Below are 18,038 nucleotides of genomic sequence, written 5' to 3' on the forward strand. Positions count from 1 at the left end.
GGTCGCCACGCAGAGGCCACGTTTCCCGCCCCGCTGGTGCGCGTGCGCGCAACCCTCACTAGAACGCGTATGCGCGCGTCCCCGTCTAGGACCCCCAGCTCGCGCCTCAGCTCCCTCCCCTTTCCGGGCAGGCCCGTCCCGTCAGCGAGGCAGTATGCACCGCGGCCAGCAGAGGGCGGTCTGGACCCAAGTCTGCAGCGGCGCCATTGGCGTGTGGAAAATGCCACCAGATGGCGGGTTAGGATTGCAGCTCCGTTGAAGGCGCGGCCCCCGCTCCCGAACCCCCGGCGACCACCCCGTAACAACCCCCCCACATCGGGAATAACACACCGGAGACTTTTGGGGGGAAACTAGGTCGACGGCCGGCGGCGCCCGGATGGGCAGCTGAGGTGAGTACGGGCGGCGGCGATAGCGGCGGGGGGCGGGAAAGAGGGGGAATGCGGCGGCAGCAGCGCGGGGGCTGGAGACGCCGATCCAAAATGGAGGCCGGGAGAGAGCGAGGGAGCGCGAGCTGGGAGCGGGCGGGCCCGGCGCGGGCTCCGCGCGGGGGAGGGAGGCCGCGCGGGCCTGTGCGCGGTGCGGCGGTCACTGACCGTCCGGGCGCGCGGGGGCGGCGGCTGTGGGCGCGGCGGGCGCCTCGGAGCCCTCGTCGCTCGTCACCCATCCCGCGGGCCCCGAAAATTGTGTCCCCGCCCGCTCGAGCACTACGGCGACGGGCGCGGAAGCCTTTGTGGCGCGCTCGGGCCGGCCGCCAAGCCCGCCCTCCGCCCTCCCCCACGTCCGGACTTCGGGACTCGCCCGCGCCCAGCAAGGCCGGGCGGAGGAGGGCTGGTGCGAACGCCCTCCGCCGCCCTGCGTTTCTGCGGTGTTTTAGTGGCAGCGTCGTCACATGACAGACAACGAGCTCGCCTCAGTGGAGGGGCCTGGGGGTCGCTCGGCTGGTCGGCCAGCCCAGGGTTTTTCTTGGTGGGGTGGGGCTGGGAGCTGGCGACCGGGGGAAAGGGGGCGTCGAAGCCAGGCTTCCCGCTATCTGCTTTCCCCGCCCCCGACGGAGGCCTTCTTGTGAAACCTGTCCAGGCCGGAGTACTGCCCTGCTATTTGCCAACCCCCGAGGAGATGAGACCAATAAAAGTTGTTTTACCTCTTTTCTCGGGGAGGGGGCAGGGTGAAGAGCTGGGAAACTGGAGGGCTTGGAGTTGGAGCTGGGCCTTGACTGGGGGGTCTGAACTGGGCGCTGCTTGTATTCCGTAGGGCCTGAGAAATTCTCAGGTTTTAATATTGTCACCTCACCCCTTCTCTCCACGTGTGAAATGTTGTCGGTTCTCTTCACATTGCAGAGAATCGTGCCCCGGCAGTATAAGTCATGGGATGGTTTTGGAAGCTTATGGACTCAACAGTGCTGCGTTTGTGTTTCTGTTTGTAGGTGACTATAGTGAATTATTTGCTGTTAACTTTGGTGTAAAGACGTTACAGTTTATTCCTTCTCGTGGTTGTAACCACGAAGGACTGTATTTTTGCATCTTAGCAAATAAAGTTAGTGTTTGTTAAAGCAGTTGAATTGGCATAAAGAAAGTCGATTTGTAACTTAAGTGAAATTTGAATATAACTCCACCTTTTAGTTGTGTGTGTTTTTAAGAAAAATTGCAAATTCTGATGCTGAAGCACTTAGGGAAATATACACAACGGTTAAAATAAAAACTTGTTTATTTTATGATATACTGTGTCACTTTCTCATTTTTATAATGTATGAAGAATTCAGACTCCAAAATTTGTCCAAAGGATGAAATGTTGAAAGATCCGGAAAGGTTGTTTACGTCCTTGTGATTTTTGAGTATACTTATAACACAAAGTGTTTGCTATCTAAAGTTCTAGTACACCTACAGGTGTTTTGCTGCATTTTCAGAGTGTATTTTACATTTATTCAAGTGGTACACTAATGGTTATTTTTACAACCAACTACTTTTGAATAGAAATTTTATCCTCTTTAGTTTTGTTGTTTTGACAAAGGTAAAGGATATTTAGATAGATGTGAAATATGGAAAATTGTTAATAGGATTGCTTTCTTTGAAGACAGTAATATAATTACTGTTGATTTGAATGGCTGTTTTTTTTTTTAATGCGTTATGGGACCTGTAGTGTAGGGGGGAGCACAGGACTGAAGTTACTTTAAACATTCCCTAGGTGTTTGATTTTTGGGATGTCATTCTTGAGCTTTATTTTCCTCATCACTAAAATGAAGGTAGTAATATAGTAGTTGGCTTACAAGATGTGTGTGAAAATCTCTTAATTGCTAAAACTTCAACATTTTATACAGTTTTAATCTTTTTTTCTTGATTGTGGATCTGTATAATTAGTGCTTTGAGAAGGTATAATACACTATGGGGGAAAAGATAAAAGGTCCCCCCACCCCCTCTTTATTTTCTTTGCTGCTTTGTCCTTTGTTGAGGGAGAGTATTAGTTTCCTTTTAATGTGTAGCAAAGTACCATAAATTTGGCAGCTTAAACAACACCTCTTTATTATCTTACAGTTTCTGTATGTCAGAAATCTGGGTACTTTTTTAAACCTGGCTCTCAGGTCAGCATTTCACCAGGCTGAAATCAAGATGTCAACTGTGGCTGCAGTTCTCATCTGAGGCTTAAGGTCTTCTTCCAAGCTCACTACTTGTTGGCAGAATTAATTTCCTTGTGGCTGTATGACTGAAGATTTTTTTTGCCAGTTCTTGGTCAGGGAGCATTCTCAGGTCCTTACTACATATCCAAACAGGCAGTTACAACGTGGCTATTTGCTTTCATCTAGGCAAGCTGGACCAATCTCTGACTTCCTCTGTCTCACACCTCGAGACTCCCCCCACCCCTTTAAAGCCTCTTTTCAAAGCTTATCTGATTAGGTCAGGCCCACCCAGGATAATATTTTTGGTGAACTCAACTGATTAGGGATTTTAAATATAAATGCAGAAATCTGTTTTTGTATCTAACAGTCGAAGTTATATCCCAAGATCTCTCCCACACTCAAGGGGAGGGTATTAGACAGGGATGTGAGGCATTGAGGTTCTTAGTATTTTGCCTGCCACGGGGAAAGTAGTATCTTCACATTTGCCTTTAGAATCTGGACATATGAGGAGATCACATAGGCAGAACTGTAATTCCACTTGATAAGTTTACTTATACTTATTTTGTCTTTTCTTCACACTTTTTCTTCTCCCATATTTCCTGCTACCTCAGTTTAAGTGTCTCCATCTATAAAGCGTTTTACTGCATTTAAAGGAACTAAAATTAAAATTAAAAAATTAAAAAAGGCAGGCAGTGGAAGATATTATGCAATCTTATTATTACTTGATACTTGTTATTCTACCCATTTTAGAGAAGAGACTGAGTCTCAGAGAAGTTAAAGAGTAAGTCATTAGTCTTATTTAGAGACAGGTAGATCACATAGTCATTGGACCAGACAGTTGCTGTGGTGTGATTGGTACAGCAACTTGTGAGGAGGAAATTCTTATGGAAATGAATAGTTATTTGAAAATGGCAAAGTAGAGATATTGGTAGAACAAAGAAGGTAACGGAAGTTTGGTCATGGTATGTGGGATGGTTTAACAGTCTGTCAACATAAGAAACGTCCAAACCTGTAGTGAATTTTTAGGAGTTTATTTGAGCCAAACTGACAACAATGCTGGGAAGCAAGATCTCATGCTCCAGAGAATGACTTGCAATTTTTCTTATACATTTGGAATTTTGGAGGGAACATAAGGAAGATTACATGAAAGTTGGAGAAAGCAAGACCAAGCCTAGTGTTGAATTACGGGATACTTCTTACCAAGATTATGTGCTCTCCTGAGGGTGGTTATGCTTCTCAAGGATCTGGAGAAGAGGCATTTCAGTGGTGTGTTAATCGTAGATGCACCAAAACAACAGGGCTTCTTGCTTAAGGCAAAGATGTCCTTTTACTAGGGAAGTTACAAATCTGAGCCATGATTACCACCCTGACCTTCTCAGTTAGGAATCTATAATCAGATCTCCTTGCGATGTTACTTTCAGTTAGATTTATTATAGAGCCCCCCTTTTGTCCACAACCTCAAGAAGCAAAATATTTCAAGGGGAGGCATTTAGGACAGTTTTATTTGGTTGGCTAAAAAGTGTGTTTGCTTTTTTTCCCATAAGATGGCTTTAGTAGCGCTTAGTTGTCTTGAACTTCATTCAAAACAATTTTGTTAAGATTGTCCTGTGACAGCTGTCATGTCAGCGTGCATTAAAAAACCCCCCATCAAAATTGGTGATTTTTGTGTAGCCATTTTAATATTGAAGATGGAAGAAAATATGCAACATCGTTTGGCATATTACGCTTTATTATTTTAAGAAAGGCAAAAATGCAATTGAAATGCAAAAAAAGATTTGTGCAGGGTATGGAGGAGGTACTGTGGTCAAAGGTGTCAAAAGTGGTTTGCAAAGTTGGATGCTGGAGATTTCTCACTGGACAATGCTTCATGGTTGGGTAGACCAGTTGAAGGTGATAGCGATCAAATCGAGACATTAATTGAGAACAATCAATGTTGTACCACCCGGGAGATAGCCGACAAACTCAAAATATCCAAATCAATAAAGTTATTAGTGAAAATGAAGAATGTGTCTTTTATTTTATGGAAAAAAACCCAGATTTTTTGGCCAACCCAATAGTAAAAGGTATCAAGCTTTAAAGAATATAGTCAGGAGTTAAAACTGTTGGGGAGATACAGCTTAATTTCTTAATAGGTGATACAGTAGGGGCTTGGTAAATCTTTGTTAGTGGAATAAAAATATACTCGTAAATCTTTGGAATTTAGGTGATTCTTGCTACTCTGATGTTCTGTAGGGAAAATTAGTCAAAGACCTAAACTGCCCTTGCATAAGCCCCAGAAAGAGATGATGATTCTTGAGGTGAAGTTAGGGTTGTGTCTACACAGAGTAGGAGGTATCAGTTATCTGTCATTTTGATAGTTAAAGAGGCTAGGATCCCAGCTTCCTATCTTTCACCACTGACAGAAGCCTTGTCTAATTGAGAAATGTGGTTCTTATTAAGTGAGCTTTAAGTAGGTCATAGTTAGTCCAGTTGGTTTTACAGAGTATTTCTCCATGTAATACATTCCTTCCTTATTGCTTTTCTCAGGTTTTTTCCTCCTCTTCTAATTCTGTTCTTGCCACTTAGTGTTTGAAGGACATCTCATGTTCTACCTTCTTTATAAAATACATTCTTTTGTGCTGTAGGCCTAAATGATGCCCCAGTTAGTGGCCCAAATGTCTCTAAGGAGTTTTGTTGTAATTAAAAAACTGTACTAATGGCTTTTAACTTGCTAGAAGCCCAGTTAAAAAAAAAATTTTACATTATGACTCAGTACAAACACACAATGAGAATAAGTTCCATGAAACAACATTTTATGCAGTGCACTCTGGTATTCTTTTTTTTTTTTTTTAATGAAGAATGCTGGTTGCAACTTGCCTAAAAGATAACCATGATCCACATTTGGAAAAGCACTAAATTATACTCTCATTGGTAATTAGAAGAGTACAAAGTAAAACCATAAATCCTGATATCTAGTGTTGGTGAGAATGTGGAGAATATAAATTGATAGTCATTTTGTAAATGTATTTGTTTTATCTAGTAAATTGAAGTATAGGTACCTTAAATCTAGCAGTTATACTCCTGCCTACATTCCTATAAGAGAAATTCTTGTACTTATATGTCAGGATGTAAATAAAAATGTTTATAATATCCTTGTTTGCAGTAGCCAACATTTAGAAACAAAGTGTCCATCAGTGGTAGAATAGATAAATAAATGATAGTTTTAAAAGGTTAAAATAATATTTTTTAAAAAGTTAAAATAATCTTGATTCCTAAAATAATGTAGGATAACCTCACTTGGTGACAGTGCATTATCCTTTTTATATTTAATCTTTTGTTAGGAATTTTGGGATATTTCTTCATGAGAGATACTGTATTGTATTTTTTTTGGTTATAATGTCTTTCAGGCTTTAGTATTAGGATTATGATGGTTTCATAAGTTGAGAGGTGTTCCATCTATTTATTGAGTTTGTGCAATACTGACATTAATTCTTTCTGGAATGTTTGCTGGAATTCACCAGTGATACCATTTGGACTTGGAATTTTCTTTGTGTGAGGTTTTTTGGTAACATTCAGTTTTTTTAGTAGACACAGGGGCTATTCAGATTTTGTTTCATTTTACATCAGTTTTGGTAAGTTATTTCCTTGTTAGCCTCCTAATGTCTGTAGGATCTATAGTGATATTTCCTCTTTAATTTTTGGTGGTATTTATGTTCTTTCTTTTTTTCTCTATCAGTTTAATTCATGTTTATCAATTTTGACATTTTCAAATAATAACATTGTCAGTTTTCTCCCTTGTCCTTTATTTCATTTATTTTTGTTATTTATAATTTTTTCTTACACATACTTTGCTCTTTTTCTAGCTTCTTAAAGTGGAACCTAGGTCATAGAGTTCAGACATTCCTCTCCCTACCCCTGCTCTTCTCCCCTCCCCTCTGCCCTGCCATCTCCCCTCCCCCTGCCTTGTATATATTATACAGTTTGCATAATACATCTTTTTCCATCCTTAAAACTCTTGTTCTTTATATTTAAGATGCAACTCTTTTAAGATTGCATATAGTTGAGTTCTGCTTTTTTTCCCTCTTGGCAATATTAAATTGGAACCTCTTTTAATTATAATAAGTGTTGATTATGTGCTAATGCCTAGCAAATTCTGTGAAGGGTCTGAGATTATACCCCACTTGCAGGCTAGCAAGTGTCAACTGATGGTCAATGGATGGTCTTTGGAGCCAATTCAAGGCCAACAGGAATCCCTAATTTGTGGTGTGGTGAGGAAGGAAACTTTATTCAGTGCAAAACAGCTCAATTGTGATACAGCACAGTAGTGAGGCAGCCCTGGGGCCAGGCTTCACTCCAGCTGGACAGCTGTGCTCTGCTCCTTGCTGATTTGCTTTGCACTGTGCTGGTCTGTTCTGCTATGCTTTGGTGTTCTCCCATCTGTGCCAGTTTGTTCTGGCCTGCAGTGGACTGCTTTGTTCTATTCTAGTGCAACATCTTGATTATTTTAGCTTAGCCTGGAGATGCACTTTTTGGTTTTGATGGAGAAGTAAAGTGTGCTCACAGAGCCAGAGGGGAGTTGGCTTATATAGACAGAAGTCCCTGCTCTTGATCTCTGATTGGCCTGTCCTCACGCAAATGAGGACTCTGAAAGGCACTGTCCTGATTGGTCCTAATAGAGTGGCTCTGGTTGGTCAAAGCTGCACAGCACTGATTGGCTGGGGTAAGCCTTAGTCCTGTTCCTTGAAATAGTATTCTGGGAACTCTTATAAGGGCTGGATCAGATGGCAGACACACAATGAAGGCAGGCAGCTCAGTGTAGGGCTTCTCCCTGAAGTGCAGTTTGCATGAGAGGCCTACTGTAGAAATGGCTGCTAGGCTCTGTCTTTTTAAAAAATTTGAGTCCAGTTAGTCATCTGGAGCCATTCTTAGTAGGTGTCATCTAAGGATTCACACAAGTTATCCTGTCACAGTTTTATTGGATGTTAGTACTCTATGGTCAGAGAGGAAGAACAATGTATTATTACAGTACAGTCGCCACAGTATCAGCATTTGTGTGAGATCTATGAGCCCCACTTTGCACAGGTTGTGTGAAGATGTGACACCTACACATTAACTGAGTGGGCTGTGTTTTAGGAGAGGAATCCCAAGCTTGGGGAAACTTGAATCTTTATAATGGGTAGTAAGCATGCCTCCTCTTTTCTTTCAGAGTGATGCCTGATTATATCAGGTTATTGTTTTTATATCAGGTTATTGTTTTTCCTATCTCATTTAGAGCACTGAGAGGTAGGCTTCTTCTGTTCTCTAGGAGAGATAGTATGAAGTAACAAATGTGCAGAAATTTTTGTGACAGTGAACAATATGAAAGCTAAAGAACATCTTAAGCTGTGTTCTACTTTATTGTTAAATCCAACATTAACTTGGGAAGAAAGTGCCTTCTAGTGTGTACCTTGTATGGCTAGGAATAATTTAAAAGTTTATGCTCACAGATGAAAGAAGCACTGTCACATGGTAAGTGGCTAAGAATGCCATTATCCATTGTGCAAGAGAGTTCCTGACATTTGAATCATACTGCCTGTTTAAAATTCTAACTTACCCCCTCCCAGGTATGTAGACGTGGGCAAATTTTTTAACCTCTCTAAACCTGTTTTCTCATCTGTAATACGGGGATAATAAAAGCGTGCCTCTGTTATGGATTACTGTAGAGGTTAAAAAGGTAGCTTTTAAGTATTAGACTGTATTACATGTTACATAAATCCAAAGGGCATTAATTTTATATTTAAAAGGTAAATAAAATTACAATCTAAATAAATGATGAGGTTACTTTCCAGAAGTCAAGAATTTTAATTATGGTATCGGTAATTGGTTTTTATCTGCACATAGAACTAGCAGATAAAAACTTTATTAATGAGAATGGTCAGAGAATGTTGTACTCTTGTTAGTTGAGAGATGAGGGTTATGACCAGTGTTTTTTCTGCTTATTATTAAATATATTTCAAATATCAGGCCCTTTTTCTTTCCTCAGAAAGTATCAAATTCTAGAAAGGCAGTGTAATGCTTTCTTTGTAATTGAGAAAGTTTGATGGTTGTATCAGGATTATTGCTTGATTTTTTTATTATTTATAATTGACTTGATGATTATTTGATTTTTTTTGCATATATAATTTTGCAAAGAGACCAGGAATGAATCTTTATTTACCAAGAGCAAAACATATCTTGAACGTTACCTCTTTGAGTTAGTTACTAGACAAAATAAGATGGTAGATGATTGCTTTTTTTTTCCTCATAAAAATGGGATACAAAGAACAAAACCCTGGTTAACCTAAGAATGTTTTTTCAGTTATGATTTAAAATCTTTTTAGAAATGTGAAGGCAGCATGATGTAGGAGAGAGAAAACTAGGGCCAGAGACTTGAGTTTTAATTACAGCTCTAGTACTACCTCTTTGTCTTTGAGTTACTACTTTTTCGGGCCTTTGTTTCTTCATGGTAAAATTAGTGCCTTGGACCTTGTTTCAAAGATTCTTTTAAATTTTTTAGTACCTGTTGAAATAATTAGGAAATCAGCTCTGAATACATAATGTAGAATGTTTGATTTGAAAGGCTTTAGTTTGGAAAAACCTAATTGTGTTATCAGCAGGCTTCTTTGGCCTCCTTGTCTCTCAACTGGTTATTAAAATAATTCATGCTTTCCCCTAGCTGATAAGTGTACAGACCGATTACATTAATAATTAGATAGTATGCAGGGGTGTCCAACCTTTTGGCATCTCTGTGCCACACTGGAAGAAGAAGAGTTGTCTTGGGCCACACGTTAAATACATTGCGACATTTAATCACAAAAAAATCTCACAGTGTTTTAAGTGAATTTACGATTTTGTGTTGGGCTGCATTCCTAGCCATCCTGGGCTGCATGTGGCCCATGGGCCACAATTTGGACACCCCCTGATAGTTTTTGGTGTCAGCTTTGTGTATGTGTTTACTTCTGTATTTGATGAGAGATAGATTAGCAAATGCTTTCATATAGTTTTATTCAATGTGAGTTACTCAAACATTTATTGAACATTTACAATGAGCCATAAACTAGGTACAAAGACATTAAAGCACAGTTTTGTCTTTCTGATGCACAGAGAAAGCAATTTACGATACAAAACTTAGGTGATATTTTCTTTAAAAATCCTTTTCTGATGGACGCTTTCTCAAATCCAGGTTTGGTCTGAGCGCTCTTCCTTTCTGTTTTGGTGGTATGCTGTGAAAGGGCTGCCATGACTGATTGTGAAATTGGTGCTCGGCATAAAGGTGCTTGACCAAGGGAGTTGGTGGAGGCTGAAATCCAGATTTTAGTCTGCTTGACAAACTGTTCATTTGCTTTTTTACCCGTTTCTAATTAACCTGCCCAAAGGAGGCCTTTTCCCCTAATTCTTAAAAAGAATAAAAAGAATTTGTGTATGCTAGCAGATAACTACCCTGCGCGTTAGTGTACATTAAGAACATTTTATAGTGTGTTTTTTTGTATCCAAGTTTTATGCTAGGTAACAAATGTCTTGGTGGTTTGTTGAAGTGAGTAAATGCTTCCTGAAATTGAATTCTTACGTAATTTTGAAAGAAAAGTATAAGCTAGGCAAGAGTGTGGTAATGGAGATGGGAATGGCATTTCAGGTAATTGCAAAGGGACAGGTTTGTGATCTAATGGTGCCCATTGGTTCCTCAAGCTGTGGTCTTTGCACCAGCATTGTCAGCATTACCTGGGAATTTGTTAGAATTCAAGTATTTGTACCTAAGATTAGCAATTTGTGTTTCAGGAGGTTCTTCAGGTGATTCTGATGCAGGCTGAAGTTGGAGAACCACTACTATAGCCCACTTCTTGAGGAAGCATTAACTGAGTGTGTGTTCAGAGCATAGAGTACCTACCTTTGGAGGAGTGATTAAAATACAGAGCTGTAAGCAGTGACCAGAGTGTCTAGTGTGCCAAACTAGGTTTTGAACTTTGTCCTTAGGTCAGTGGCTGCACATTAGAATCATCTGGGAGCTTTAAAAATATACAATGATTGGGATCTATTCCGGAAAACTGGTATCAAATCTCTGAGTTTCTGATGCACAGTGAAGGTCATTGAACTATATAATTGCAAACTTGGTTACTAATGATTGTGTACACATTTATTGAGAATACTTCAAATATTATGTCAAATATCATGGTAATAATTAAATAACAGTAATTTTATGTAGGTATTATTCCCATTTCACAAATGAGAGAGTAAGTTCCTACCTAGGAAGTGGTGGGTTTGAGTATAGATTTTTGTGACTACAGTGTAGTCTTTTAAGCAATCTTTTTTTTTAAACCTAGGGTTCATGAATTTAGATGGAAAAGCAATCATATGTTTATTTCACTAACTGCTAAGTGAGATTTAGCATTTGGTTTGATTTTTGAATATAGGCAATGAATCACAGTTGTGTAAGAAATACCTTTGACTTTGTTACCAATAGAAATCAGAAATCCTTTCATATTACAGATGTTGTAGACCTTATTTACTGTGTTAATATACTGCGAAGTATATATATGTGTGTGTATATATATATATAACTATCATAAGTTTGCTTTGTTAATACGTTGATAATTGTGTTTGAATGTAATTCATTTTCTAATCATGGTATCATGTGCTGAGGAAGAGAGGTTAGTAGTGTAGGGTAGAAAGGGAATTAAAAAATCCATTTGTTTGATTATTTCTCAGAATATACACAGTTTTTTTTCATTCCCCAGCCCCCTTTCATTTGACTTGTTAAATAGGACTGAATTCCAAGTTTTTTGTTACACATCAAATTGTAGATCAAAAAGTACTTTGGATTTAGAGTGGGTTTTTTTTCCCCAAGCATTTCCAAAAAGAATTAGAGATGATGATATACATTATCTCACCAGGCATTTTTACTGTTCAATGGAACTTTCTGCAAAGATGGAAATATTTTGTATGTGTGCTGTCTGGTATGGTAGTGATTAACCATAGTGATGCAAAGAAACAATATAATAGCTGATAGTACTTCCACATACCACATACTGTTTTAAGCATTTTACATATGTTAACTGAGATAATTACAATAACCCTATATGATGGGTACCATTGTTATGAGATGTGGGTACTGTTATTAAGTTTCAGTTTACAAATGAGGAGAGTCAGGCACAGAGAAGGTAAGTGATTTACAAAGGTCACATAGTAATTAGCAGAACTGAGATTCAGACCCTGGCTTCCCTTATGTTCCCTTTGTAATGTACTCCTTTATCACCTTCTTCAAACCCTCAAATGCATACACACAATGCTATCAGCAGGAGTAGATTAAAAGGAATATAAGACAAATCATTTTGTTCTAATTATTAACTAAAAGTTATGCAGACTTTTTAGTTTATAAATACTTTGTCCTTTGTTATTTTTTGAGTGTCATCAAAAAATAACTGGACTCAGTTTATTGTTGTATTTTCTGTAAGCAAATTTGTATTAGAGATGTAGTAGGTATTTTTGGTAACCAACACTGATATTAAACAGTAATTTAGATCTTTACCTTCAAGTTTAATTTAAAGATGGGTTCAGAAATTGAATATTAACAGAGGCATACCTTTTTTTATTGCACTTCGTTTTATTGTACTTTGCAGTATTGCGCTTTTCACAAATTGAAGGGTCGTGGCAACTCGGCATTGAACAGTCTGTTGGCATCATTTTTCCAACAGCATTTGCACAATTCATGTCTATCACATTTCGGTTAGTCTCACAATATTTCAAACTTCTTCATTATATAATCTTTGTTACGGTGATCTGTGATTAGTGATCTTCCATGTTATTGTAATTATTTTGGGGCACCATGTACCATGCCCATATGAGACAGCAATCCATAAACGTTATGTGTGTTCTGACTGCTCCGCTGACCAGCTGCTCCCCCATCTCCCTCCCTCTCCTTGGGCCTTCCTATTTCCTTAGACATACAATATTGAAATTAGGGCGATTCATAACCTTACAGTGGCCTTTTAAGTGTTGGAAGTGAAAGAAAGTCGTGCACCTCTCACTTTAATAAAGAACTGGAAATAATTAAACTTAGTGAGGAAGGCATGTTGAAAGCTGAAATATACCAAAAGGTAGGCCTCTTGCCCTCATCAGTTAGCCAGGTTGTGAATGCAAAGGAAAAGTTCTTGAAGGAAATGAAAAATGCTACTCCAGTGAACACATGAATGGTAAGAAAGCCAAATGGCCTTATTGCTGATTGGAGAAAGTGTTAGTGGTCTGGAAGATCAAACCAGTCACAATATTCCTTTTAGCCTAATTTAGATTAAGGCCCTAACTCTTTTCAATTCCACGAAGGCTGTGAGATGAGAAGAAAGTTTGAAGTTAGCAAGTTGGTTCTTGAGGTTTAAGGAAAGAAGCTGTTCCATAACGTAAAAGTGCTGATACAGAAGCTGCAACAAGTTATCCGGAAAATCTAGCCAAGATAATTAATGAAAGTAGCTATACTAAACAGATTTTCATTATAGACAAAACAGCCTTATATTGTAAGAAGATGCCATCTAGGACTTTTCATAGCTAGAGAGAAGTCAATGCTTGGCTTCAAAGGACAGGCTGATTCTCTTGTTAGGGGCTTTGTTAGGTTCTTTCTGTTCCCACCTCTGTCTTCTCTACTTCAAGGGGAAATGATCATAAAAATAGTTGGGGAATGAGGGGGGGATAGTTCTGAGATTATTATCATCGATGCCAACTGATCTAGTACTTAAGGTTTGCCAGTTACAAATTTGTTCATTTTATCTCAGTTCGATGCTGGAAATAAGGCAGACAAGGTATTTATCCTCCTATGAGAGACAATCAGTAATTAGGTAAACACATAAAATAACCATATACTGTGGTAAAATGCTTAAAGGAGAATAAGTGTGAGATGCTGTGATGGGTAATAATGGGATACATATATTAAATAGGGAAAGTCAGGAAAGACATCTTTGAAGATGTGAAATTTAAGCTGAGCCAGGCATAAAACCTGGGCAAGAATGGTCCGGGCACAAGGAAGAGCAAAGGCAACAATCTCTTTAGCAGAAATGGCTGTGATATTTTAGGAACTGAGAGATGGTCATAGTGACTGGAGGGAGCAAGATGCAAGAAGAATGTAGTGGCATCACATGAGGTTAGAGAGGTAGGCCGGAGTCTGGATTATGTAGATTATGTTAGGGTCAGCAAAAACTCTTTAGGAGTGCAGATTTTATTATAAGTAAAATGAGAAACATTTAAAAAACATTGTTCTAGCTCTTTGGTTCTCAACTGCAGGTGATTTTGCTTTCCAGGGAACATATGGCAATGTCTGCAGACATTTTAGGTTGTCACAGGTGTGGGTGATGGTGTATGCTATTGGTATTGGGGGTAGAGGTCAGGTATGCTGCTAAACATACTACAATGCACAGGACAGACTCCTGTAACAGAATTATTAGTCCAAAATGTCAGTAGTGCCAAGGTTGGGAACTTCTGCCCTATCTGTTGTGTGAATATTGGATTGTGATGGGAGTGGAATGGAAGAGGGGAGGGTTAGGGTTTTTGCAGTGTCCAGGGGACAGGTGATAGTGCCGTGGGCCATGGTTGTAATAGAGGTAAAAATGAGAAGTGTTCTGATTCTGTATGTGTTTTGGAGTTAGAGTAGACAGTGAGGGAGAGGGATGAGTCAAAGATGATCTCCAGGTTTCTGACTTTAATAATGGAATGAATGGTGGTGCATCCTAAGATGTGGAAGACTGGAAGGAAGAACAAGAATGAAGGGTGCTGATTTAAAAAAATCTTCGTTCGTGGAACCTGATTTGCCATTAATGAAAGACAGCACAATTTTGTGTTTAATAAGAAGGAAACATATGCCATATGCACGTGCAGTCTATAATTGGTTGCACCAGCCACACACTGCTTTGAAATCTTTTATCTATTTCCAGAGATTTGGCAATTTCTTCTGCCTTCATTTACATTGCTTGGCATGTGATAGGCTTTTCTTTTGTATGTATCTCAGTAGTAAAACATAATATAGCTTCATTTACTTGTGGCTGTTCCCATATCCTATAAATAACTTTATTGCTTTGTAAGAAAACATGGAATTGGGATTATTACTAGCAATACTGAATATTTCACTTACTAATCTCAATTTTGTACCTTTGTGCACAGTAATTTCATTGCAATGCCAAATTATCCACTTAGTTTTAGCAAAAAACTGAGAAGTGATCAATGCCAAATTATAGAATAATATTTTAAGAGACTCTTAAGGTAAACTCAACATGCATGTAACTAACAATGCAGATGACTCAGTACATGGTGAATAGCTACGATTAAACTAGTGGATGAACCATGACAGCTATGTTTAATTGCTGTCTGTCCAGCACGATTATAAAACGCTATTGATTCTTTATATCAGAAATGTTAAAATAAGGGGCAAAATGTATATGTTAGAATAGGTGAATCATGGCAGATGGTGAGAAGCTTCCCATACCAGTCCATGTAACATATATGGGTAGAAATGGATGACTAGCACTACTGTTAGTACTAGTGTGAATAGTATGAATGGTTTCTGTGTTATGGAAGTTCACCTTTTGAGGCAGATCACTGGTGGCTGAAAATTCGTATTTGACATGCTGAAAAGAGGGCAATAAATAAGAAATACTTCCTAGGCCCTATTGATTGACTTACAGTAAGATTTTTGGTAGTGGTTCATTGACTAAATAATTTGGAAGCTTCCTACGTTGATTCAAAATATTTTTAAAAATTGTTGGATTTACATAGAAATGTTGAGGGATATATAGATTTGTGATTATAATACCAACGCTTGACCTTTTTCATTTGGATGCTTTTTAGTAACCTTAAAAAAGAAATTTGAATTGTTAGGCATCAACATCCCATTGTGTAAAATAATAATAAGAAATGGTACTTTGCAATTAAAGACCTATTCATGAAATTTTGAATATGTTGTTGAGCTTTTTTATCTTTTTTAAAAGTAAAAATAAAAGACATTGACAATTTCTCCTCAGTCTTGTAGGGCGCTTTAGACTTTTGAAGCCTCTTTTGTCTCCCTCCTTCCTTAATGTTCTTATCTAGCCTGGACTCTTTGTAACTTTTGAAATGTGTTACACTGCTTTCTACTTTTTTCTCTTAATTCTATTTGTTTCACCAATACTCAGACATAGATAATTAATCTGATTTTTTACATGCCTGGCTCTGTGATGCTGAGCACTTCTTTGTTCCTAGTTAGTTCTTTCTCATAGCAGTTATTTAAAAACTTCTCTCCTGTAGCCCCCTTACTTCATCACTTCCCCTCTCAGTAGATGACCATATCTGTTCATTGAGAGATGTGGATTTAATTATTATTTTATTTCTGGAAGGTGAAATAATTGAAAGGAAGCTAGATAGAGATTACCCCGATGTTTTGCTGTGCTCAACCCTTGGAAGCATACAGGAAACTAAGAAATTTTAGAACAAAATTTGAAAGATATATCTTTGTGATTATTTTGGTCGAATCTACTGTGAGCTAATTTTAGTGTAAAATCACTTTTTCATTTATAGTTACATTCTTGGAATAGTTCCGTGTTTTAAAATTTAAGATTACAGGAAGTTTTGTGTTGTATAAAAGGTTCCAAGTGTCTTCTGCCAACTTTTTTTTATTGCGGTATAACATATTAATACATAAAGTATACTACTTATAAGCTTGACAAATTTTTATTCATGTAACCACCTCCCAGATCAAGATGTAAAATAATTCCAGCACCCCAGAAGGGTCTTTTTATTTCTTCTCAATTATCTCTTCCTCCTATATCCCCATACCCATTTCAGATCCAGCTTTTTTCAACAGTTAATTTTGTACTTTACTGTCTGGCCTCTTTTACTTAACATGACATCTCTGAGGTTTGTGCATATTGTGGCTTGTATCAGCAATTCTTTTTTTATTGCTATGTAGTATTCTACTGTATGAATACACCAAAATGTATTAATCCATTCTTTTGTGCATGGATATTTGGGTTGTTTTCAATTTTTGGTTATTATAAAGCAGCTGTGAACATTCTTGTACAAATCTGTTGGTGGACATATGCTCTAATTTCTTTCAGATACATACAGGTACCTAGGGTGGAGTTGCTGAATCATAGTGTCACAGGTGGGCATAGGTAACCAGGTTCTTGGTAATTGTGGACAAAGAATTGAACTGAAGACACAGAGTTTATAACAGAAAGAGAGAGCAGATTTGATTTATTAAGCGACAGTACACTCCACAGAACATGGGAGCCTGCCAACTCCAAGCAGAGATTGACCTCTGGGGCTGGAGGGATTCTATTCTTATAGGGTGGGTATTTCCTGGCTAGTTTTGGTGGGCTTTTATTGCACATGTACAAGTAGTTATATTGCTTTAAACCTACTGCGCATGTGGTCTCCCATGATTTTCCTTGGTTGGCCACCAGAGAAGGAGGTTGCACAATATTAATTTATTATAATGCTATTATAATGAAGCAGGGGTCATGTAGTATCTTCTGCGCAGGTGCATTCATGATTTATCATGATTCAGTGCCTTTCCAGAAAGCAGGAACAACCGGTCTTAGAACAAGGTCTCTGTCCTGTATCGTGTCCTTTATGTCAGCCCTGGGGCACCTCCAGAGTTTCCTCCTTCCTGACTGACTGTCTACTGCCTCAATAGTATACTACTACTCCCCCCTCGCCCCCTGCCCCCAGGTAAAAACCTTAATGGTATGCCTTTATTTCCCCATTCCCACCCTCTGGATTTTGTTTCCATACATTTTCTGTAGACCGGTTATATGCCCCGCAATGCATTGCTACTGATTTTGAAAACATTCAGTTAACTTTTAAAGACAGTCATTTCTTTTTTTTTAACCTTTTTTAAAATTGTTGTTCAAGTAGTTTTCTGCCTTTTCCCCACCCCACCTTACCCCACCCCCCCAGCCCTCCCCACCTCCTTCTCCTGTCTTTTTCCACCTCCCCAGCCCTCCCCACCTCCTTCTCCTGTCTTTTTCCACCCCCCCTTGTTATTATCCATGTGTCCTTTATAATTGTTCCTATAAACCCTTCACCCTTTTTCCCCATTATCCCCTCCCTTCTCGTCCCTGTTCACTGTCAGTCTGTTCTCAATTTCAATGTCTTTGGTTATATTTTGCTTCTTAATACTACTTTTGTAATGGAACCAAAACATCAACTTCACCTTTACCTAACTAGGAGGGGACCCTAAAGACCCCAGAATTTATTTATAAAAAATTGTGTATTTATCCTTACATGTTTAAACTTCAGTCACCTTCAAAGTACTCTCCATTTGATGAAATACATTTATCAAGATCTTTGTTTCACTGCTCAAAACAGTTTTTGAACTCATCAATTTTGATGCCTTTTAGTGCTTTTGCTCATTTTGTTTTTACCTCTCCCACATCGGCAAAATGTTTCCTTCCGAGGACTTTTTTCATCCAGGAACACA

The 18,038-nt window shown here is 38.8% G+C and overlaps 2 protein-coding genes across 6 annotated transcripts in view; one reads left to right on the forward strand and one right to left on the reverse strand.

Moving 5' to 3' along the window:
• Nucleotides 1-18,038, reverse strand: part of NCK1 (NCK adaptor protein 1) — a 553,292-nt gene that overhangs the window by 71,870 nt on the left and 463,384 nt on the right. The window lies entirely within an intron of this gene.
• The window catches only part of STAG1 (STAG1 cohesin complex component), a 389,253-nt gene continuing 371,388 nt past the window's right edge, over nt 174-18,038 (forward strand). For 2 of the 3 annotated variants that reach the window (XM_024565652.4, XM_024565653.4), the window contains exon 1: nt 175-389. The gene's annotated coding sequence lies outside the window, so the exon portion shown is untranslated. Of the gene's footprint in view, nt 390-18,038 lie in introns of all 3 variants that reach the window. The other variant, XM_053929346.2, reaches the window with a different exon arrangement.

This window comes from Desmodus rotundus, chromosome 8 (genome assembly GCF_022682495.2).
Source record: "Desmodus rotundus isolate HL8 chromosome 8, HLdesRot8A.1, whole genome shotgun sequence".
NCBI classification, from domain to species: domain Eukaryota; kingdom Metazoa; phylum Chordata; class Mammalia; order Chiroptera; family Phyllostomidae; genus Desmodus; species Desmodus rotundus.